Raw genomic sequence first — 22,985 nt, 5'->3', positions numbered from 1 at the left:
GGATGAGGGAAGCCCAGAGAGCAGAGAAGGAGCTCCGGGCATGGGGCGGGCTGTGGGGAGCTGGGAAGACAGCGGGACCCCAGGCTGTTCTCATTTGGAGGAAGGAGAGGATGGGGGGTGTTGGTCTGACAGGACCTGAGAGCTGCCACATTCCATTTTCTTTTTATTCCTCATTTCAGACGTACTGAGGTGTCACGTTTGCGAGAAGGAGAACAGTTTCGATTGTGAAAGACCAACAAACTGTAGCCGGGGCGTCTCGTATTGTAGTACTGTGGCCGTGAGTAAGTATCTCAGTTAGTACTGGGCTTCCACGGGCAGGTCAGTGGGATACTTTCAGGATTCAGGGTCTGTCTAGTTTTCCTCAGTAGAGAATAACTAATATGAAAGCTACCCTTTTTTTAAATTTGAAGAGCAAAGTCCTGTGAAGCCAGGAGGGCAGGTGGACCATGGAGGAGACCCAGCTAAGTCACAGCAGGGCCGACGTAGGGCAACACGCATTGCCCGCTGGTCAGGGTGAAGTACTGAAGTGCAGGAAGAAAGTAACAGAGACTTCTTTTCATTCACTTCTAAGTGAAAAATTAAGCTTTAAGGACTTCAGATGTCCCACCAAGAGTAGCTTTTACAAGAGATGTACATAATTAGGGGCATGGGCTTAAAATATGTTCTGAAAGGAGTGTGCATACTTTAAAACGACTGGACGCCACTGCTGGGTCATCTGTAATTCGCCCGAGGACTTCTGGCCGCATGAGGAGCTCTCTCCCGAGGGCGAGTCTGAGGGCCCCGGCGTGACCCAGCAGTGGCTTCGTCAGGGCTGGAGAATTCACTTCCCGTTCGTCAGTCGCTTCTGGAGGCTTCCATGTTCCAGGAAGTGTGCGGGGTGCTGAGTGGGTCGAGGTGTAAGCCCCACTGAGGCCTCACGTGGACCTGATAACTTAGTGTGGAAAGATGAGATGAGGTGAAGTCGGAAGACGGGCCCCGTCACCCAGCGCTGAGCTGTGCCCTTGCGGCAGGCTCCCTGGCACAGCGCTCACACCCAGGCCCTGGGCAGCGGCCCCTCGGGGGGCAGCTCCGAGCTCCGGGCACTGGCTGGGATGGCCGGGAGCCCCTTGCTCTCGTGTGTCTGTCCGTGGTCACAAAGGCCTGAGCGGCCCTGCGTTTGAGAACTTGAGGCCTAAGGAGCCTGTACGTTCCCAAACGGAGACTGCCAGGCCCAGGTTCCCGGTGCGCGCGGACAGGCCAAGGCTGGGGGCATCCGATGCCACACCCCACTCCCAGGAGCAAATCTGAACACAAAGACCTGATCCTCTTCCTCTGTGGTGATGGCTCCCGACTCCCCATCAGGTGCCCTCTCTGAGCGGGGCTTCTGAGAGGCGCCACCGGAAGGGTCAGGGTCGGGCAGATTTCAGACAGAAATGGTGTTGGTGTCGTTTCCAATTCACGTGACTCCTTTCTGTCTCTGTCCTTATTTCCCATTAGGAACATTTCCACGGTTCTTCTATGTTTCCAAGCAGTGCGTAAAGTATTGTGGGACAATCAGTCCACCTCCACAGATGTCCAAGTCGTTCGTGCTCATAAAGCCCACGCCCTTCCTGTTCGTGGCGTGCTGTAAGCAGGACCTGTGCAACAACCAGAAACCAGTCATCAAAGAAAACATAGAAGATAGATACAAAGAGGAGGGCGTCGGCAGCAGGCAGGGCCGCAGGGGCAGCAGTGCGGGGCTGGTGACTTTCCTGACACTGGCCTCTGGGCTCCTGGGCCTCAGGCTGCCATGATGAAGCCGACTGGCTGCAGACGGTTGGAACCTGTTGCATTAAACTTGTTTTCCGTTGATTAGCTCACTGGTGGTCTGACTTTCCAGGGACCTCGAAATGGGGAAGGAGTGGGGAGATCGAATCTGTCTGGCTCTAGCCGGCAGGTCGGCAGGTCAAATTAGAGCAAGGCCAAACCTTCCCCACAGCGATTTCGTCTACAAGTTGTTTCTCTCTGAAATCAAGACTTGTAAGTCTGTTTATTGCTGACAACCACTCTTGACTCCCCTTCACCTTGGAGGGCCTCAGTATTGTTGGAAGCGAGGGCCTGAGGCCCACCCATGAAGAGTAGTGCTCAGATGCTTCTGACCTTTGGGGGGGCCCAGGGTCAGTGGGGGAGACACAATGATTTGGGCGTAAGACATCCCTGAAGCGAAAGAAATACTGCTCAGCGTGGGGAGTGGGACATCGTCCTGGGGACAGCCCTCTTCTGACGGGGGAGGCCCCATGGCTGCTCTCCGTCAGCTCTGGCTACCAGCTTCCAGGAGACAGAAGACAAGGAATTCTGCTGAATAAGCATGCACTTCACCCACCACCTGGCACAGGTGGGTGGACTCACAAATTCTTTCACATGCATTTGTCCAGCATCTGAAACTTGAGCAGGTAGACAGCAGCAGGGTCAGCCTTTTCTCGGTTTTCAGTTGAGATGCAGCTGTCCAAAGACAGCTGAAAAGTCAGTCACAGTTGCGCACAAAACAAAGGCTTTCTCCCCCGTGGCGTTGACTCGGTGTTAGGATGGGGGCAGCGCCATCTGCAGCTCACCTTCCTACCCCGTCTGCCCACACTCCAGCCCGCCCCGACCTGGTCTGACTCAGGGAGACTGCTGGTGGGGGCAGCCTGGGAACCTTCCAAAGAGTCTCGGTGGCCGCAGAAGGAGGCACTGTGGGGCAGGCAGGGAGGAGGGCCCTCTCTGTCACATCTGGACCCTCTAAACCAGAGGTCTAGGTGGGCCAGAAGCTCCCTGAGGCTTGGCCAGCAACTCCAGGACTGAAGATTTCCAGCCTCTGTTAGGCTCCTACTGCGCGCATGTCCCTTTTCCAAGCACAGGCTTTGCGCTCACACCCTGCTACTCATGCCGGGGTCCAGGAATGGCATCCCCCAGCTACTCCCGACTCAAATCCTAGGATAGGAGCTTGTGGAGCATCCCTTTTGTTAGGGCAGGCAAGAGAGGCAAGAGGTCAACTACGTGAGAGTTACCATGGCACCTGAAACTGGAGTCTCTTCACCAGGAGGACGGTTAGGTGCAGTGTAAGATAACCGGGAAGTCAAGACGTGTGAATATGGAGAATCCCTAAATTTGGACCTGGTGGGTCTTTGGTGATTTGATGAGGATCGCTTTCAATGGCAGATGATGGGAGATACCAGCGTATTGCAGGATGAGGAGTTCAGGTGAACTGGGAAACGTGTTGTCACCAGTGTGATAGATACTCTTTCCAGAAGTCACTGTGGAAGGAAGGAGCTGTAAGAGGCTAGAGTTTAGAAAAAACAGATCAAGGGTCAACATCGGTGCCACATTAAGAGTGTAAAGACTTGGGAGCCTTTATCTGCGAAGAGTGGGGAGCCAGTCGGCGGAGGACAGAAGCAGGAGGCAGGGGCCCAGCTGGTGCAGGCAGAACGGAACGGGATCCAGAGCAGAGGCCGCAGCCTCGGCAGGGAGAGCGGACGCTTCTCCCGTGAGCCAGCAGAGCGACGGGCAGGAGTGCACAGAGAGCGCGCATGTGGGAAGGGGCCGGGAAGTTGAAAGGATGCACTCCCCACAGTCACGCTTGCTCCGTGAGCAGCAGACGGGGTATCTGCTGAAGAGAGTGAGCAAACAGACGGGGTGGGCATGATGGCAGCTTGGGACCGTCCCTGCAGGCTGCAGAGACAGGAGGTCGTGGCTGAGACCGTGCAGAGGCCCAGAGGAGCTTGCTGGCAAGAGGACGCAGGAGCGGTCGAGGCACAGGAGCCAGCCGACATGGTGGAGGCTCTCTGAAGCCTGCTGTGAGCTAATCCCCTGAGTCACCAGGGCAAGAGGGAACTGCACATGGTTTCAGGAGAGCAACTGAGTGACGACCTGTCGAAACTTGGCCGGATAGAGAAGGAGGTCCAGCCAAGGTGAGTAGGCCCAGGCCAGGCCTGCAAGGCCATGTAGAGGCAGAGGGCAGAGTGTTGGCTAGAACTGAGGGAAGAGCGTGAAGGGAAGCGCCTACAGTCACCCGGACCCCTCAGAACTCCATGCAGAGTACGAGAAAGCTCACGTGCTGGGGAAGGACGCGTGATTCCGCAAGTGGCGTTGCTAAGGTGGGCCACCGTGTTCCTTAAGAGCCGGTGTGGGGCTTCCCTGGTGGTGCAGTGGTTGGGGGTCTGCCTGCCGATTCGGGGGACGTGGGTTCGTGCCCCGGTCCGGGAAGATCCCACATGCCGCGGAGCGGCTGGGCCCGTGAGCCATGGCCGCTGAGCCTGCGCGTCCAGAGCCTGTGCTCCGCAGCGGGAGAGGCCACAGCTGTGAGAGGCCCGCGTACCGCAAAAAAAAAAAAAAAAAAAAAAAAAAAAAGCCGGTGTGGTGCAAGTGACAGAAAACCCCAAACCATGGTGACCTCAGCAAGGGCAGAAAGTATTTCCTTCTGGCTCACGTACACGAAGCGCAGCGCTCAGCAGCCCAGAGCGGCGCGGCATGGCGGGGAAGCACGCTCCGCCTTGCCGAGCGCTGCTGCAGCTCGGGGCACACGCTTCGGGGAGGGGAGTGTGTGGGCCGCAAAAGCAGCATCTCTTTCAAAGTGACAAGTTCTCCAAAATATATATGCATGCCCAAGTTGTCACCTGTACGTAGGCTTTAAAAACCAAGAAAACTGAGAATTTGAGGGTCCACTTTGAGTATAGGAAGCAGTCTTCTAGGGAGAACAGGTATCTCAGGTGCTCTGAGCTGTCGGTCCCTTGGACGGTTGGACTCAACGGGCCATGTGAAGACACACAGAGGAGCTAGGGACTGTAGCCTTCAAACGTTGCCCCTCAACCACAGCAAAGGCCCCCCCCCGTCCTGATACATATGCAGCAAATCACAAGGTGCTGGACACAGGGTCGCCAAAGCCTGTGTGCACCTCTGAACAAGCATGTCCACCTTCTGAAACGTCATCCTCTGTCTCAAGCACTTGGAACGCTCCTACCAACTCACTCCCTTCATAGGCCAAGCGCAGAACCGATACTACCACAAAACAAAAACAGTACAAGAAAGGAACACTAGAGGTCCACGTAACTGTGAACTAAAAACAAAAACTGGCTAATCGGCTGTATTAAAATAATAACAGGTTATGACCAAGTACAATTTGCTCCAGAAACGTTAAGAATGAGTCAGCCTTAGAAAAAGATGTCAACCAAGGAGATAAAGGATAATAACCAGAGGATCATCAACGTTCACTTATATGATTTTTTAAAAATCCTGGATCACTAGGAACTGGAAAAAATGTCAGTAACTTACTAAAAGTCACCCACCAGAAACCTAAAACAAACACCATACTTAGTGGTGAAGTATTCCAAATGCTCCCACGTAACCCAAGAACGTAACGTGCACACACACTGTCCCGGCTACAGTCAGATGCTCAAGTGGAGGCTTAGACATGTCACAAAGGAAGGAGAATAAAGGAAGAGCTATAGAAATGCTTTCCCCCAGCAACAGGTCTAACCGGGCAGCTAAAAACCCTCCTATTACAAAACACTTAAAAATGTTGCATGAAAAAACATTCTAAATACTTTTCAACTGTATGCCAAGCTAATGTGAACACTTCAGAAGAGGAAGAAAGGAAAGAAGAGAGGGAGGGAGGGCGAAAGGGAGGCAGGGAGAAAGGAAGGAAGGGGAAAAAAAGAAAAAAAGAAAAGAAAAGGAAACAATCTTGACAATATATGGACAGCAAGTAGTGAAGCTGGCAGCTGCCTTCAGGATACTTGCTTCTTTCCAGTCACCTAGAGCCACAGGTTGGGTGGCAGACAAGGCACTGGTCTCCATAAGAGAGGAAGTGAAGGTAAAAAAACATAAATGAGGAGCTTCAGAAGGGATATGCCCTAAATTAAATACTAAACTAGAAAAAAAGATACTCTCTGCACAAGGAAGCTTGTCTGTGTCAGTATTGGCTCTACGTGGAGAAAAACATATGAAGAGAAGTTATTCCTGAGAATTAGAAACTCTCATATGACCTTGCGGCTTGTATTTCCACTACTGGTTTATTCCAATCAACCTCAAGCCACAAAATAAATGTTAAGTGGCAATGATGGGTTTCACCCTGTAGATACCTAGAAGAACAAAGGAAAATCCTCTCTGAAGGAATATCTGCTCAACTCAGAAGTCAGAGTCCCAAAGGTATTATCTCAATAAATATCTGCTAAAAAATAAAAAATCACAAAAGACACAAGAAAACAAGAAACAATGAGTAAGCAGAAGTAGACCACCAAAGGTTTCAAACATTGGAAATCATAGATATATAATAAAAAATTAATTTGCTTTAAGAAATAAAAGAGCATAGAAAACATGAGGAAAGAACGAGATACCATCAAAAAATATTAGGCAAAAAAATAAAGGAAACTGCTGGAAGCGAATGATGTAATCTTTGAATATAAAAACTTAAGGGAGATGGTGGTGGGATGAATTGGGAGATTGACATGTATACACTAATATGTATCAAATAGATAACTAATAAGAACGTGCTGCATAAAAAAATAAAATTCAAAAATAAAGACTTAAGGGAGAAATTAAATAACAGATTACACATAGATGAAGAGAGAACAATAAACTGGAATTTGAGCTGAACATATTATTCCACTGCAACCTAGAGATTAAAAGAAATGGAAAACACAGAGAAGAAACTAGAAGACATGAAGAACAGAAGGAGAGAGGCTAATACAGAAATAAGCAGAATCCCAGAAGAAGAGAACACAGAAAATGGAGTACAGACAATGTTCAAAGAAAAGAGCAATGGATGATTTTCCAAAAGTGATGAAAGACATGAATACTCAGGTCAAGCAATCACAACAGACCTGTACTGAGACACACTCAGAGTAAAATGTCCAGATTTCAAACCAAGAGAAAATCCTAAAAGCTGCCAGAGAGAAAAGACACGTCTCGGAGGCAACAGCAGTTACACCCTATGCAGACCTCAGCTCAACATGGGAGACAGAGGACAAGGCAGTGATCTTGGACTCACAGCCTACACAACTGTGAGAAATAAGTGTCTGCTGTTTAAGCCCCCCTGTCTACAATGTTTTGTTGTAGCAGCCCGAGCAGACTAAGACATGTGGATAAAGCAAAACAAACACTGACTAGAGAGCACAAAAATAATAATTTCTTATTTGGGAGATTAAAGAAAATAAGACAACGTGGGATACAAACAGCATGAAAAGACAGGAGGAACGTGCTTAACGATGAAGTGTTCTCTGGTTTCTACGTGGTTCACAGAGAGGTTAGAGATGCCATAGGCATAAAGGGTCAATGCCAAAGGGTCATAGAAATAGCGTTTGTTACCTTCTGCATAGGTACAGAAAAAAGAAGTCATAATTGAGAAAAAAACGGATAGAAAAAATTAAAAGTACTACATAACTGATGATAGAAATACATCTGCCTGCCTTAGCAACCACAATAAATAAAATTACCAGCTCAGAGACAGATTATTAGATTGAAGTTTTTGTTTTCATCCAGAAAAACACTCAAAACAAAAGACCACAGAAAAATTCATCATAAAGGACGGAAGAGGGCTCCCCTGGTGGCGCAGTGGTTGAGAGTCCACCTGCCAGTGCAGGGGACACGGGTTCGTGCCCTGGTCCGGGAGGATCCCACATGCCGCGGAGTGGCTAGGTCCGTGAGCTATGGCCGCTGAGCCTGCATGTCTGGAGCCTGTGCTCCACAACGGGAGAGGCCACAACAGTGAGAGGCCCGCGTACTGTAAGAAAAAAAAAAAAAAGATGGAAGAAGATATCATGGACTTATACTATTAATGTTAGACAAATAGACTTTAAGGCAAAAATCACTAAGAGACGTAAATGACAAAATATTCAACTCACCGGAAAAAAATTTTTTTTAACAACTTAAAACTTATGTGTATCTATCTAACAGAAGTGCTCCAAAATACATAAAAAGTGCTAGAACAACAAGGAGAAATGGACAAAACCAGCAACACTGTGGAATGTTTAAACACACCTCTCCCAACAACTGACAGACCTGAGGGCAGAAGTTTAGTAAAAACACTGAACAACACAGCTAACATATCTTGTACCCTGCACCCAACAATTACAACATAGGCACTCTGCTCAAAAACAAGACACCATGATGAAAATCTTCAAGTACTTTAAATTGGACAGTTAACAAAGTCTACAGAAAACAAAACAATACGCAACAAAACACTGGGATAAAGCTAGAGCAGCTTCCAGGGGAAAACTGATAAGCATTTTAAAACTCAAACGCTTATAACAGAAAAGAAGAACATCGGAAAATTAATGAATTAGACATTCCATTTCAAAAGTTAGAAATCTGTAATGAGAAATAATGAAGTGGCAGAAATTAATGAAATAAAACTCTAGGGTATAATAGAAAGGACCAAGAGTTGGGTTAGCAGCATTTGAGACAAAACCAAAGAGAGAGATTTTAGTAATCGAGAAGAGTAGTAGGTAGAAAACATCAGACTAAACACAGTACCACTTTTAAAGGACTAGAAAACAGCAAAGAGATTGCTATCTGGGACATGGTGAAGGGTCTAACATAATTGAATGCAGATGTAAATATGGACCCCATTTCTTAACCAACCCTTTGCCATATAACTCTGCAGTCCCTTCAACCAAAGGCTGGATTTATTTCCTTGACCTTGACTTGGGGCTCAATCTTGTAACTTGCCAGGGGCTGCTTTCTTATGCCGCTATCACCATCATGAGAGAAAATGCTCATTAGTGCCCTTGTAGCAGGAGGATGAGAAACACAGGTGGCTGAACATCTCAGCTGACCCCAGATCTGCAGTGAGAAGCACTGAACCCAGCCTACCCTCAGATGCATGGATGATAATATCAATGCTTTAACTCTGAGAGCTGCGTAGCCACTTGATATGCAGCAGCAGCAGCAGCTGACTGAGACAATGTGGATCCACTAAGAAGAAAAGAAAGAGAATGGGTCAGACACAACATTTCATCAAGATACAGGAGCTAATACGATTCCAAAACTGATTAAAGATATCATCCCACAGGTTTAAGAAATCCTTAAGGAACTGAAGCAGGATCAAGAAAAATCATACCCACACACATCACAGTACAACTGCTGAACACCAAGGATAAAGAGAAAATCTTAAGAGCAGCCAGAGAAAATAGCCACCACACTTAAAGGGGCAACATCAAGACTAACAACTGAGTTCCAAAAGAGAAAATAATCAGTGAAAGACAGGAGACAATGGAATGACATCGTCAAACCACTGGCAGAAAATAACTAACAATCTAGAAGTTAATACAAAGCACAAATATCCTTCAAAATTCAAAGGTAACAGGGACTTCCCTGGTGGTCCAGTGGCTAAGACTGCGCTTCCAATGCAGGGGGTGCAGGTTCAATCCCTGGTGGTGTAACTAAGATGCCACACGCCTCACAGCACAGCCAGAAAACAAAAAAACAAAAAAACAAAAAAACCCTAAATAAATAAATAAAAAGAAAGATCAAAGGTAACAAATTCAGAGAAAAAAAATCTCAGAGAACTTACCCCCAGCGAACCACACTCAAAAAAATTATAAGAGGTAGAAGAAAAATGATCTCAAACATAAGCACAGAAATGCACAGAAAGAAGGGAAGAAAAGGGTGAATGTGAGACAATGTAAATGAATATCATTATCTGAAGCAATAACAACGAGGTCTTGGGGTTTCACTACATAGGGTTAAAGAATTACATAGCATATTTAACCCAACGATATCTATAGTGTAAAGAGTTGCCTGCGACAGGAGTGGCACAGGTGGCAGCGAGATACACGGAGCCAGAGGCGGTAAACATGGAAATGGACAACCGTGGCTACGTTCCAAAAAAACTTTACTTATGACAGGCGAAACCTGAATTTCATATATTTCACAAAAGTTGCTTCCCCCCGCTCCCCCCACCCCCACCGTTTAAGCGTACAAAAGATGTTCTCGGCTCCCAGGTGCAACTAAAAACAAGCAGCCGGACTGCTCTCAGGCTGCAGTCGGCCAACCACTGCATCAGGGAACCACTAACACCTAGAATCGCCATCAAGTGGAGCCCACGGAGCGGTCACAGAGACCCCCGCCAAGAGATCTCTTTTTCTTTGAAAAAATAGTAAAACTGATAAATCCCTAGAAAGAATGATTATGACTAAGAGAAGACACAAATTATCAATATCAGGAATGAAAAGGATGACATATCTACAGGTCCTATAACCATTAAAAAGATATGGAAAAAGATACCATCTAGGGCTAAGCAAAGAGTTCTTAGAGTTGATACCAAAAGCACAATCCGTGAAAGGAAAAGTTGATAAAGTGGCTTCATCAAAATTAAAACCTTATGCCCTGCTGAAGACTGATAAGAAGACGAAAAGACAGACTACAGACTGGGGGAAAATATTTGCAAGGCACGTATCCAGCAAAGTGTCATCTAAAATTCTAAGGAACTCTCAAAACTCAACAATTAAAAAGAAGAAAATCCGATTAGAAAATGGGCCAGGGGACTTCCCTGGTGGTCCAGTGGTAAGGAATCCGCCTTCCAATGCAGGGGATGCGGGTTCGATCCCTAGTCAGGGAATTAAGATCCCACATGCCTCGGAGCAACTAAGCCTGCAGGCCGCAGCTACTGAGCTCGCGTGCCTCAACTAGAGAGAAGTCTGTGCACCGCAATGAAAGATCCTGCATGCCTCTACGAAGATCCCGTGTGCCACCACTAAGACCTGATGCAGCCAAAAACATAAAATAAATAAATAAATAAAATATTAAAAAAAGAAAGAAAATGGGTCAGAACGTACGAACAGACATTTCACCAATAAGCAGAGGTAGGTGGCAAATACGCACATGAAAAGATTTTCACCAGCATTAGCCTTTATGAAAATGCAAATTAAAGTCACAATGAGATATCACTATACACCTATCAAAGTGCTAAAGTAAAGATAGTGACCTCACCATATGCTGATGAGGAGGCATAGAAACAGGGCCATCCACACATTGCTGGTGAGAATGTGAAGTTATATCACCACAGGGGCAAACAGCGCGAGAGCTTTTCATAAAACTCAGCATGCAACTACCATATGACCTAGCGATTGCCCTCTTGAGTGTGTATTCCAGAGAAATGAAGATGTATGTTCACAAGAAAACCCCGTGGATAAACGTGTATAGCAGCTTCATTTAAAAGTGCCAAAAACTGGAAACAACCGAGATGTCCTTCAATGGGCAAGTGGTTAAACCAGCTGTGGTCCATCCATGTCATGGAATATTTCTCAGCAATAAAAAGCAACAAAGTATTGCAACAGGCAACAACCTGGATGAATCTGAAGGGAATTGTGCTGAGTGAGAAAAGCAACCAGTCTCCCCCTACCTACTACGGGGATCCATCCGCATAATGACGCAGGCTTTCTCAAACCATCCAGAAGCCCAGGACCTCTTATGGGGAAGCCTCTTGGTAGAATCCCCTGAGGGTGAGAAGGCAGCCGAGTCTATGCAGCCGGTGATCAATAAACGAATGAACAGTGTGTGGCGAGCTGTTGTCCTAAGCTCGGTCTGCACAGATCCACCCAGTGAGAAGGGCACTCACACCTTCTCCATCCTACAGGTGACAAAATGAAGGCTCAGTTGAACACGTTTCAAGCTTGCCACGGGGTAAAGCCCCAAGGCAAGCCAAGTGAGAGACCTTCCTCCTCTTTGGGACACTTTATGGAAGGAAATTGGTTAGATCAGCCCTGATCCATGGGCTCTGATGGCTCCCCACTGGGACGTTTCTTATCTTGTTAGGTCTTTGGGAAGCATATGCAGGGTTTCGGAAGCAGCGGCAGAACGCACAAGGGCTGGGATGCAAGGCTCTGTGGCAAGGCTGCCTCCCCACAAACTGTCAGCGCCTCTGGCCGGCAAATAGTGAAAGACGGGGCTGTGCTGGCCCCGCAGGGTCACCGGGACGAGTGGAACTAGAGAGACATGTTTGATTTGCCAGCGAAAGAGCCGCTGATGCAGCGGTAGCGTTGGCTTGTGTGGAGCTGGGGATGTGGGAAGCGGGAGGAAGGTTCTGTGACCAGGGCGGCAGGTTCCCCACCTGCCAACACTGCCCTTCCCCCGGGGCTGCTTCCACGCCCGTAGCCGCCTAGTGCGTGAAGCGTTGCCCCGTGTGATAGAGGAACCGATTTTACGTTGTTTAATTTGAATTTAGATAGTCATACTCGGCTCCAGGTGATGTCAGAACACGATCCGTCGTAATAGATCTTGAATGTCTATGTCTTGCTGTTCCTTGTATTTTTAAAACTGAATCAAGAAAATACATTCCTCACGTCCTAACAGTTGCAACAGCGAGTTAAGTGCACAGCTCTTCCTGCTCTATGTGATCTCAGCAGCCTCAGTGTGGTCTGGGGGGCGCACCTGGCTCAGCTTCCACTTGGGAAGGTTTCTGCGGACTCAGCAGCCCAGGGAGATCCAGCCGCAGTTTCCAGGACCCTCGGCCGTGGGCAGGTCTACTGTCCAGGTGTTTGCAGCCTCCCTGGGAGCCCCACAACCCCTGAGATAATCGTTAGCATCATGGCCGTAGCTGCTGGCGGTTGATCAGCTGTGTGCCAGGCGCCGAAGGCACTAAGTTCCAGGCCTCCCAGGAGCAGCCCTGAGACAAGGGCTGGAGAGCAGGTGGCTTATTCCGGAGGTGAAGGCTCATCTCCAGGGGAGACGGGGAAGGGAGGCCAGCAACCAGCTGCCACTGCAGATGGCCCCCTGGGGCTCTCTGACGCCCATGTAGAACCCTCACCTCAGAATCGTCCCACCTGGGCGAGGAAGTGCGGGTACCGTCTCCCAGTTGTCAGTGCTGGGGCCTCAGGGACTGAGGGGGGTATCGACTCCCTACCTTGCTGGGGGGAAATGGGATCCAGGCCAGGAAGTGCAGCGCCGGTGCTGGGAACGGGGCACAGGCGCGGCCAGGCCTACGGCGGTCTCTGGTATGTGCCTTCCAGGGTTGGCCATGCGGGGGCTCATGGTAAAGCCGAGAGTGAAGCAGGCGGCTTGCCTAAGCTCTCGCTGCTGGAGGCCAGAGGCTACAGTCAGGTGTCTGAACTACCGGCCCGCCGCCCCTGCCTGAGGACCTCCCAGAAAGGTCTTCTCCGCTCCCTGGGACTGTGGCAAGCATGTGCAGAGACCATTCCCTTCACTCTTCTCACGCCCAGGGCCCCCTTCCAATCCAGCCAAGGCCAGCGTGAGCCAGTGCTGGACACAGCGCCCAGCACGAGGAGGTACATAAGTGTCTGTGGATGAGTGAATAAATGAAAAGATCAGTGCGTAGGGGCCTCACTGTCTCCAGCTCGCCCAGTCCTCCCCTACCTGTCTCCCGTTTGCAGACTGAGGACATCTGCCAGGGTCCTGGGGGCCAAGATGCCAAGGCCCAGCCTGCCCACTGACCAGGCCTCTGCAGCAGAACCAGCAAGGTGGTGCTGCCCTCGGGGCGTTCCAGCCTCCAGGAGGCCAGCTGACTTCCCCAGGCCCCGCACGGTCCTGCAGGAGCCGCCTGCCCTACAGCGACACAGGTCCTCCAGGTGGCAGGCTCCAAGCTGGGCACTGCAGGCATGGGAAGGCAGAGGGGACCCAGTGGTGGTATAAACAGCGTGGCCTGGGTCCCTGCCCGCAGACCAGCAACCCGGCTTTTACCTCACCAGCCAAGAGGGCACCTGAACTTTGGAGATCGAGAACCTCAGGGCAGCATTGGGGACACAAGGTTCTCCTTCAAAACCATCCCTGCTGGCATCCTCCAAGCTGGGGAAAGATGGGCGGCAATCCCGTGCCCACTCAGCCACTTCAGTGTCTGTTCAAGACCCTTCCCCACCTGGCAAGGGGCACGAACTCGAGGTCTGAACCTGGCAGAGAAAGCTCCACTGCCCCGAGCAAGCGTGGCCTCCACTGTCCCCTGCTTCCTCGTCCAGGTGGGAAGTGTGGCCCTGGAGCCACCCTGCTCCAGCCCCTACCGGTGGCCTCGCTCTCTGGAGCCCTAGGAGGGAAACAGGAGCAGACAGAGCTCTCCACAGCGCAGGGAGGGGGAGGGAGTGTGCTCTGGGCCAGGCCCAAGTTGCCCATTCGAGGCATCTTCCAGTCCTGGGCTGGAGCGAGGTTTGAAAGAGCCCTGAGGGGCGCGTGGTCTCGGCTATGGGAGGGGGTTGCTAACCTAAAACAGTATGACAGTCAGTTATTTTACCAGCAAAATGTGTTTGTTCTGGAATAGCAAAGGATTGCAATTTGGGATTTGCAAAGAATGCAACTGTGGTGAACTATATGCATGTCTGGTAAAGCAAAGAAGAGGAGACTCTTTTGCAGAGGAGAAGGGGAGTTGGAGTTATAAACAGAGTCCATTGGAGGAAACTGGGAGTTGACGGAGTGGTAGCTTTTCATTGGCTGGGCTGTTGTCGGGCGGGGAGAAAAATCTTCCTTCCTCCTGCTGGTCTTGGTGTCACTTCTTGCCAGAGATGCAAGGTAGGTCTCTTCCTGTTGGGATCTGTATTGACCTTGAGGGGTAGGTGCATGAGATCGCCCTCTTCTGGCATCCCAACTCCATTTTAGTGACTTTCCCTTTATTAATATTCACAGGGTGCTGGTGGTGAAATGGGCTCAGGTCCACACCTACCCTCTGTGCCCAGCTTCTGGCAGCAAGGCTGCCCGCCACACTCCCACTTTGCCAGCAGAGGGTGCTAGAGGGAGATGGACACTGGAGGGCAGGAGCTGTGCCTGTGACACGGCTGTCCCTTGGCACCGCATTAAACAGGATAATGGCTCTGCCCAGGGTGTGCCGAAGTTTCCATGACGTTTTGCTGGAACAGAACCCAAGGGCACCATCTCAGAGAGGGAGCCTCTCCCATGCAGACATCCCCTGAGATGGTGTACCTGTTCACCTTGGCCCCTGCTCTGGCTGGTGAGCTCCTATTCACCCTTCCTGGCCCATCTCTAGTGCCCCTCACTGGGGAGCTGGCAGTGCCCCCCCCACTCCGTGGCTCAGCCCCAACCTGCAAGGAGGGCGTGCCGGGCTGTCCCAGGTGAGCCCTGCTGGCCGCTGGCTGCGGGGACTCCCTTGTTTATCCAGTTTCCCACCTTCTCGCTCCTGGAGAACACCAGCTGCCCATGATCAGGAGCACGGGCGTCCCTGCATCCTGGCTCCTTGCTGCCCAGACCAGCCCAAAGAGGAGCAGCCCTCGCACCTGGGGACCCAGAGTGAATTATCCCCATCCTCCACGTCTCTCTCTGTCCCTCCTCTGAAGGAGCCAGGGAGGCTCAAGGAGGGGCTAGCTGGGACACTCCCGGGCCAGGTGGACACTCAGAGACCCCCACCCCGAGACTGGGGCCCTTCAGGATGGGTAGGGAGGTGCTGGTGTTCTCCCTGCTGCAGGGAAACAGAAGGCTGCGGTGCGGGGGTAGGGGCCAGGCTCTGCGTGAGCGGGAAGGGAAGGAAGAGGGGAGACTGGCCGAGGGCAGGGGCCAGAGCAACTCAGCACAGCGAGCTTTCTCCTCAGGACACTCAGAGTCCCGCCAGCCTGAGCTCTGGTGGCCGCTTAAGCCCCTTCTGAGGCGCCCTGTGCCCGTGAGCACAGCAGCCTTTCTGTCCTTCCCCAACACTCTGGGCTTCGGTCCTAAGACTAGAACAGCATCCATTCCTTATGGCCAGGAGTAAGGCTCAGCATGTGACCAACGCCCAGGCTCAGAGTGGGACCAGGGCCAGGGCTCAGCATGTGACCAGGGTCAGGGCTCAGAGTATGACGAGGGTCAGGGCTCAGAGTGTGACCAGGGCCAGGGCTCAGAGTGTGACCAGGGCCAGGGCTCAGAGTATGACGAGGGTCAGGGCTCAGAGTGGGACCAGGGTCAGGGCTCAGAGTGTGACCAGTGTCAGGGCTCAGTGTGTGACCAAGGGCCAGGGCTCAGAATGTGACCAGGGTCAGGGCTCAGAGTATGACCAGGGTCAGGGCTCAGAGTGTGACCAGGGTCAGGACTCAGAGTATGACCAGGGCCAGGGCTCAGAGTGTGACCAGGGTCAGGACTCAGAGTATGACCAGGGCCAGGGCTCAGAGTGTGACCAGGGTCAGGACTCAGAGTATGACCAGGGCCAGGGCTCAGAGTGTGACCAGGGTCAGGACTCAGAGTATGACCAGGGCCAGGGCTCAGAGTGGGACCAGGGCCAGGGCTCAGAGTGGGACCAGGCTCAGGGCTCAGAGTGGGACCAGGCTCAGGGCTCTGGAGCCCCCTTGGTGAAATAGGCATAGGAACACCCCTTTTCCAGACCTGCCTGACAGCGTGGGGCCTGAGTTCACATCCTGGGTCCCCACCACTCTGTCCCCAGCACAGGGCGGGAGGAAGGGTCAGACGCAGGGAGGGGAGGGAGGAAGGGGGAGGCAGGAACAGGACTCAGCCTCTTGTTTACGTGGCGGTCCTGGGTTCATAACTGGGGTCAAGGACTTTTCCTAGAGGGGGGGATGGAGGTCCTCTGGGCAGGTGTCCAGTCCAGGGCCTCACTGGGATCTTAGTTTCCTCGCCTGCCCTGCACACCTGTGGGGCAGGGAGCTCCATGTCTCCTCTCAGCTGCTCTGGGGAGTGGAGGCCAATGCCAGGCTGAGGAGGCCATGTGCTAACTGTGACCTGGGCTGGGAGCCTGGGCCTTAATTGGAGAACGTCCAGCTTGTAAAAGAGTGAGTTTCAAATGCCTGGTTAGTTTAATGAGGTGCGCCTCCCCCACGCCCCCAACCCCTGGGCAGGCTGGTACTTGGGACGCATTTCTCTGCCCATCCCCAGGCCAGGGCAGCCTCTGCCCTCCTGCCCTCCTCGTGCGGAGGATCCCCCCCTTCCCTGAGAGCACCTCTGCAGATAGCTGGGCCCTCTCAGGCCCCTGCCCCACAGGACTGCAGAATCTTTGTTGCAAACGGCCCTTTGAGAGTCCTTATGTTCAGTATTTCCCACATTGCCCTATTAGGGGAAGAAAATCTCTTACAGATCCCCAGGGATATAGACCTCAGTCTGAGAAACGCGGTGCCCCCTGGGAGAAATCCAGCGGACTTTGCTTGTGGGAGGGTTTTGGGAACCCACCCCCTTGCCTATAGCTCTGCACTGGCTCCTCCTCTTCTTCCAAGCCCCGCCCCTCGTCGCCCCTACTTCAAATGCAGCCCACCTTCTCCAGGCTGCGCACAGGGCTCCGGTGTGTTACCCGACAGATCACTGAATGCGGGTCCCCCAACCCCTCACATTCAGCCCCTCGTCCCTGCACCCCAGGACCAAGGGGTTACAGAGTAGAAATCAGCAACGCCCGGGGCAGGGGGAGCCCAGAGCCCCAGGAGCTCTCTCCCTCCCACAGACTGTCTGCTGCACCCACAGACCCAAGGCCTGGCTTCCGCCTGCTGGCCTCTGAGCTGGGTCTAGGGCCGGCCCACTGCCTGGTGCTGCAAACAAAAGGCTCATGGCCCCAGTCTGGGCTCCATCGTGCCCTTCCCAGCCACATGCCCCTCGAAGCAAGATCATAGAACTTCCTCAGGCCTGGGCTGAGGGCTGAGGTGGAGTCTGGAAAGTCACCCAGGCTTCACAGTCCAGTCTGTATCTCAGGACAGCTCCAGGCAAGGCTGGGCTTCAGGCCAGGGAAGCCAGGGGCTGCTGGGCAAGGCCTGGCTGCTGCCATGGCCCGTGGCCGCAGGAGGTCACCAAGTTCAGAGGGATGAAGGAGTGGACGGAGTCGAATGGAGTGAATGGTGTGGACGGTGTGGACGGAGTGGGTGGTGTGGATGGATGAATGGTGTGGACGGAGTGGGCAGTGTGGACGGAGTGGGTGGTGTGGATGGTGTGGATGGAGGGGGTGGTGTGGACACCAGGATTGCTTGTTCAGTGTCCGTCCCATCTCGGTATACAGATGTGCACAGTTTTAGGGGAAGTGATCAGAACTTTGTTTCCTTACCCACCCTTACCTTTTGGGGCCTGGGGTAAATGGAGAGCCAAAAGTATGACAGTTCTAAAAGAGGCTTTAAAAAGCTAAAATAAAATACCATCGAAACAAACTGGACGGGGACTTTCCTGGCGGTCCAGTGCTTAAGACTCTGTGCTTCCAATGCAGGGGGAGCAGTTTCAATCCGTGGTCGGGAACTAAGATCCCACGTGCCACATGGCGCGGAAAAAACAAAAACCCAAACAAACAAACAAAATCTGGACCGTCTAGTGCGAGTCTAGGTTCCCGGCTCCGAGACCTGAGCTGCCCTGCACTGCAAGGCTGGCCCTGCGTGCGTGTGGCCCCAGCCTGTGCGTCAGCTCCACCTCCCACCCCCACCAACAGCTGCCCTGTGCCACACCTGGGCCTGAGGATGGGCACCCGGAAGCTCAGCCCGTCCTCTGCAGGTGGGTGAAGCAGCAGTCCCCCCACAGGGGTCCTGGGAAAGGGTACAGGCTCCAGGCGGGCGCCTCTAGGACACAGGCCAGGGCGGGGGTCTGACGGTGTTCTAGACAGAGGTGATTCTGCCGGGGAGGGGAAGGTGGAGAGAGGGCCGTGGGCACAGGCCAGGCTTGGGCGAGGGCGGGCCTGGAGGTATGTGTGGGTCCACCCTGGAGGCGGATGTGAGGGCAGAGTTACTCAGAGAGCCCTGTGGCCCAGTCAGAGTTGCATCCGGAAGGGTGGCTATAGTTACTGGGGAGGGGCTGGTAGCCGCCAGGAGAGAGGCTGCGCCCTGGGAGGGGATGGAGTAGAGACACCAGGAGATGTGAGCTCCCACCCCAAGACACTAAGTGGGGGCAGCCCCGTGCGAGTAGGCCATTTGCTGCATCCCCCAGGGCACCTTTGTCACCCACAGTCCCTCAAGCCTGGCCTGGAGGCCTGATGGGCAGCAGAGCAGCTCCCAGTGGGACGCCACTGGCTCCGCTTGTCCCTGGTCAGTTGGGCCCACACACCAGCACCCTAGGAGCTCACTGGAAATGCAGGCTTAGGTCCCACCCGGGGCTCCAAGTCAGAAGCAGCATTTTGCCAGAGCCCAGGTGATCTGTGTGCAACGGATTGACAGGCCCGTCCAAAGCCAGCTTTCAGCCTGTGGTCCCTCAGTTTCCCCATTAAAATGCCTCCCTGCCGGCCCTGGCCCAAGAGAGAGGCCCAGAGGAGATGGCTATGCCTACTCAGAAGAGCTCTGGGGGAGCCGTGTCCCCCCAGACCCCAGGGCAGAGCTGTGACCCCCAGACCAGACCTCAGGGCAGGGCCCTGTCCTTAAGACTCCCAGAGCGGGTCCCCATGCCCGTGCTGCCTTCCTTCTTCCCAGCCCAACCTGGGGCCTCACGATAACTGCAGAGACAGGGAGGCCGAAGGCTCAGCACAGAGGGACAGGCAGAGAGAGGATTAGCAGACCTTCTGAGAGCCCCTGGGGGGCAGGGCAAGGGGAGGCCCGGGAGGCATGAGTCAGGCTGGCCTGGCTGGCCCAAGCTCACCTCTAGCTAAATTCCTAGGTCTGCCTGACCAGGAAGCCGGCCGTATAAAGGCCCCCGGTGTCGGCTGTGGGGGACACAGGCGGTGTCCTGTGTTCCCAGTCCTAGCTGGCAGATGCCCCACGATGAGGCCACTCCTGGTGTTTCTGCTTCCGGCTGTGCTGTGCACTGACCTGGGTAAGGGACGCTGACCTGGGTGGGAGGTGCCGGGTAGGGCTGGCTGCGGTCTGAGGGTCTGCGGCATCAGCCTGATGGGGGGCTGCAGGGATTGGGGGGAGAGGCCCTCGTGGCTGCTCCCTGACCAGCCAGACACGGAGACCTTGGTGTCCCTTTGGGCACAGTTTCTGGCATATCTGCCTCCTGTGGGGCGAAGGACCCTGGCGAGCGGTCCGAGGCGGCAGAGCTCTGGACCAGGCAGGGGGACCTTGGTTCCGGTGAGGGTAACCAATTGTCCTGCTTTCCTGGGATTTCTGGGAGGTGGGACTGTGGTGCTAAAACCAGGGAAAGGAATTGGTCACCCCCCTTCAGTCCCAGTTCTGCCCCTACCTGATGACCTGGTTTTATGACCTTGAACACCAGCGCCTGATGCTTTTAAGGTCACCGGAAATGGGGCCTGAGGAGTGGGTGGTACAGCCCGTGATTATCAGCTGAATAATTATCATCCGGGGATAATTAGCCCCATCTGTGGCTTCCCTTGAGGGTGGCTGGGGGATGAGGGTTGAGGTGGAGCCGCCAGCTGTCGGGGAAGGCCCGGGGGGCGGGGGGGGGGGTAGAGGGCAGAGGGGAAGGAGCCACCTTGGGGATCAGTCCCAGATTGGGGGAGCTGGAAAGATAGGTGGAGGGGACTTTCGGGCAAGGGTGTGAGGCTGGTTCCGTGGACCGGGCAGTGGGCAGGGTCGCTTCTCAAAAGAGAGCCTGGTGCAGAGGTGAGTAGTGGGAAGAGAGAGCCGGTGCTGGGGAGGCGCCCCACGCCTGTGCCCCGGGTCCAGCTGTGGGAGCAGGGCAGGGGGCAGGCGGGCTTGGGACGCCTCTGTCCTCCAGGGCTCAGCGCTCCTGGGAGGCTGACACCGGGATAGCACAGGGACCTAAGGAGCATTAACCCATTCATGCTCAGCACGGCCCAAGGACGTAGGGACTATCTGGACCCCTGTGGGGGAAACTGAGGCACAATAAGGTTCTTGGTCAAGGGAAGCTAGGAGTCTCTCCCCACCCCACCAGCGCCCAGGACTTAGTTGCACACAGAGGATTAGGAGCGGCCGGGGGTCACCCTGAGACACAGAGGCCTATTCTTCTTGGGGAGTTCCAGAAGCCTGACCTGGGAGGTACGGCCTCCGAGCCCGGGGCGGGGGCTCTGGAGGTCTGAGCTTGACCTCCTGCTTGCCTGTGGTCCAGCCACAAGCGCCCCAACCCTCCCCATAGGCGGAAATAGATTTGACCTCAGTTGACCCATGTGGGCAAGGACACCCCACGGGGCACCCCGCCCGGGTCCCCCACAGCCCCCTACCCCGAGCCCTGGCAGAGAGGCGCCCTTTCCTACAGCGCAGCCCACGTAAGGGGCTCCTCGCTTTCCCACCTGCCCACTCGCCCTGTCACAGCTCCTGGGTCCTCGCAGCCTGGTCCCCGCCGGCCTGGCCTCCGCCAGGCTGCACCTTCTGCCCGAGGGTTCTTTCCCCAGATGACAAGTAAAAATCTGTTCATCTGTCCAGGCCCAGCTCCAGGGCCACCCACTCCAGGGAGCCTTCCCAGACGGCCCCCACTCTCTGTCAAGACCGTGGTCCCTCTCGGCCAAGTGCGCACAGAGTGTCTGTTGCACACTCCACGCCAGCACACTCGGGGTTACGCGCTGCACCTCGGGCGGCCACCCTTGGACGGTCTTTGGGGCCTCCAGGACAGGAGCCTTGTCCCGGTCTCCCTGTCGGTGGGACCTAGGGCCGGCTGCTCAGCATTCAGGGGTGAGCCAGGACCGGCCCTTTTGCTGCAGACTCCCCATCGATCGGCCTGGGGTGGGGTGCACCAGCAGGCCCCAGGCATTGAGGGGCAAGGCCTTTCCTTCCTGTTAGTAAACAACACTTAACACCTACTGTGTGCAGGCAGCAGTCCTGAGCCTGGAGCCCCATCCTGTAGGTAAGGACACTGCGGCCCAGAGAGGGACGGGGCAGTGAGGAAGAGGACCCAGGTCGTCTCTGTCCCGGGGGAGCCTGCAGACCTCCACCCACCGCCTCTGCCCGCACTCCTGCTGCCAGACTGGCGCTCACACACACAGGGCCAGTGGAGCACAGCAGTCCCTGCCCCTCGGCGTGTCCCAGGGGACCAGGAAGAGGGGGGCGCTCAGTCTAGCCCCAGGCCCGGGCCCCCAGGCTGCCCACCCCAGTGGCCGCCCGAGCCCCCAGCCCAGACTGACCACGGGTCTGCTTCCTTTCCTCCCAGCCCAGGCCCTACAGTGCTGCGGCCTCGAGCCCTGCGAGCCTCTGGTGGAGTGCCCCGCCCAACAAGTACTGTGTGATTATGCGCCCTGGTAAGTACCCACGCCCCGCCCTGACGCCCTGCACGCCCTGCACGCCTGCACACCCCGCTGGCCTCTCCTCGGCCCACCCAGACCCTCGGGGGACACCACGCCCTCCAGCAGGAATCCCCGCACCTCGGGGCTGTAGGGGGCAGGGACTACCCATCCTTGTTTGTAATACTCACGTGTCCATACAAGGGTCGGTTAAGAGAAACTCCTTCAGCAGCCCAACAACACCGTCACAGCAAGGCCCCAGCATGGGCTTCCCTGTTTGAGTGAGTCCATGTAAAATACTTGGGAGGGAGGGAGCAGGCGGTCCACGGATTCTGCAAGATGTGGGCACGCAAGGAGGGTGATGGCTGGGACGCCTGGCCTCGGTCGGCAGCCCGGCGGGGGTGCCTCTCCCGGGCTCCCCACCTCACATCATGGGTGGCAGGACCCCTGACCTGGGCACCTCGCACTGTGCTGGGACCCCGGCCTGCCCTGCCCAACCACACCCAGACCCTGCCTTCTCCAGGCTCCCCTCACACCCCCAGGGCAGGCCCCTCCTTCCTCCAATCTTCAGGTCTGAGCAGCCGCGAGCTGAGCTGAACCGGGGCCCAAGCTCTCGAGTAGGGCCTGCTGGTGACAGTGACAGGCAGGGTCAGGGTCCCTCCAGCCGCCTCGCTCTCCCACCTTCCTGTCCACTGGTCAGCCAGAGCATTTATGCATCACAGACCCACGGGGCCTCCTTCCTTCCTGCCTCCGGGGCTCAGGGTGCTGAAATCGGGGAGGGACGGAGCCTCTGGAAGGCCACTGGCGCCCCTGCCAGCCCCTGCCAGGTGAAGTCAGACCTTTCCCATGGTACCCTGGCTGCCCACGGGTGGGGGGGGGCATCGGTACTGGGAGGTGGCCCTACCTCCCCCAGAGGCGACCCCACAGGGTGCTGAGAGAGAAGGAATAGAGCTGCAGGGCTGCTCTGAGCTGTCTGAGGCGTGGGGTCTGGTGAGTTTGCTCGTCCTCGGTCTTGGGGGCCCCGCTGTGCCTTGGAGGGGCAGACGGCGCTTTATGGGGGGGTCCTCAGCAAGGCACATGCTCAGGTGGGGAC

At 54.4% G+C, this 22,985-nt stretch overlaps 1 long non-coding RNA gene across 2 annotated transcripts; it reads right to left on the bottom strand.

The window, feature by feature from the left end:
• Window positions 1-146: 146 nt before the first annotated feature.
• LOC132507746 (uncharacterized) lies at window positions 147-22,240 on the bottom strand. Of its 2 annotated transcripts, none has more exons than XR_009536291.1 (2): window positions 22,084-22,240; window positions 147-3,251 (listed from the first exon to the last, which is right to left on the bottom strand). It is a non-coding gene; the product is annotated as an uncharacterized LOC132507746 (long non-coding RNA). The 2 variants fall into 2 exon arrangements; XR_009536290.1 differs by lacking the exon at window positions 22,084-22,240 and adding an exon at window positions 21,797-21,867.
• Window positions 22,241-22,985: the final 745 nt, after the last annotated feature.

This window comes from Lagenorhynchus albirostris, chromosome 17 (assembly GCF_949774975.1).
Source record: "Lagenorhynchus albirostris chromosome 17, mLagAlb1.1, whole genome shotgun sequence".
Classification (NCBI taxonomy): Eukaryota; Metazoa; Chordata; class Mammalia; order Artiodactyla; family Delphinidae; genus Lagenorhynchus; species Lagenorhynchus albirostris.
The sequence above is the reverse complement of the archived record's forward strand: the minus strand, read 5'-3'. Positions and strand labels throughout refer to the sequence as shown.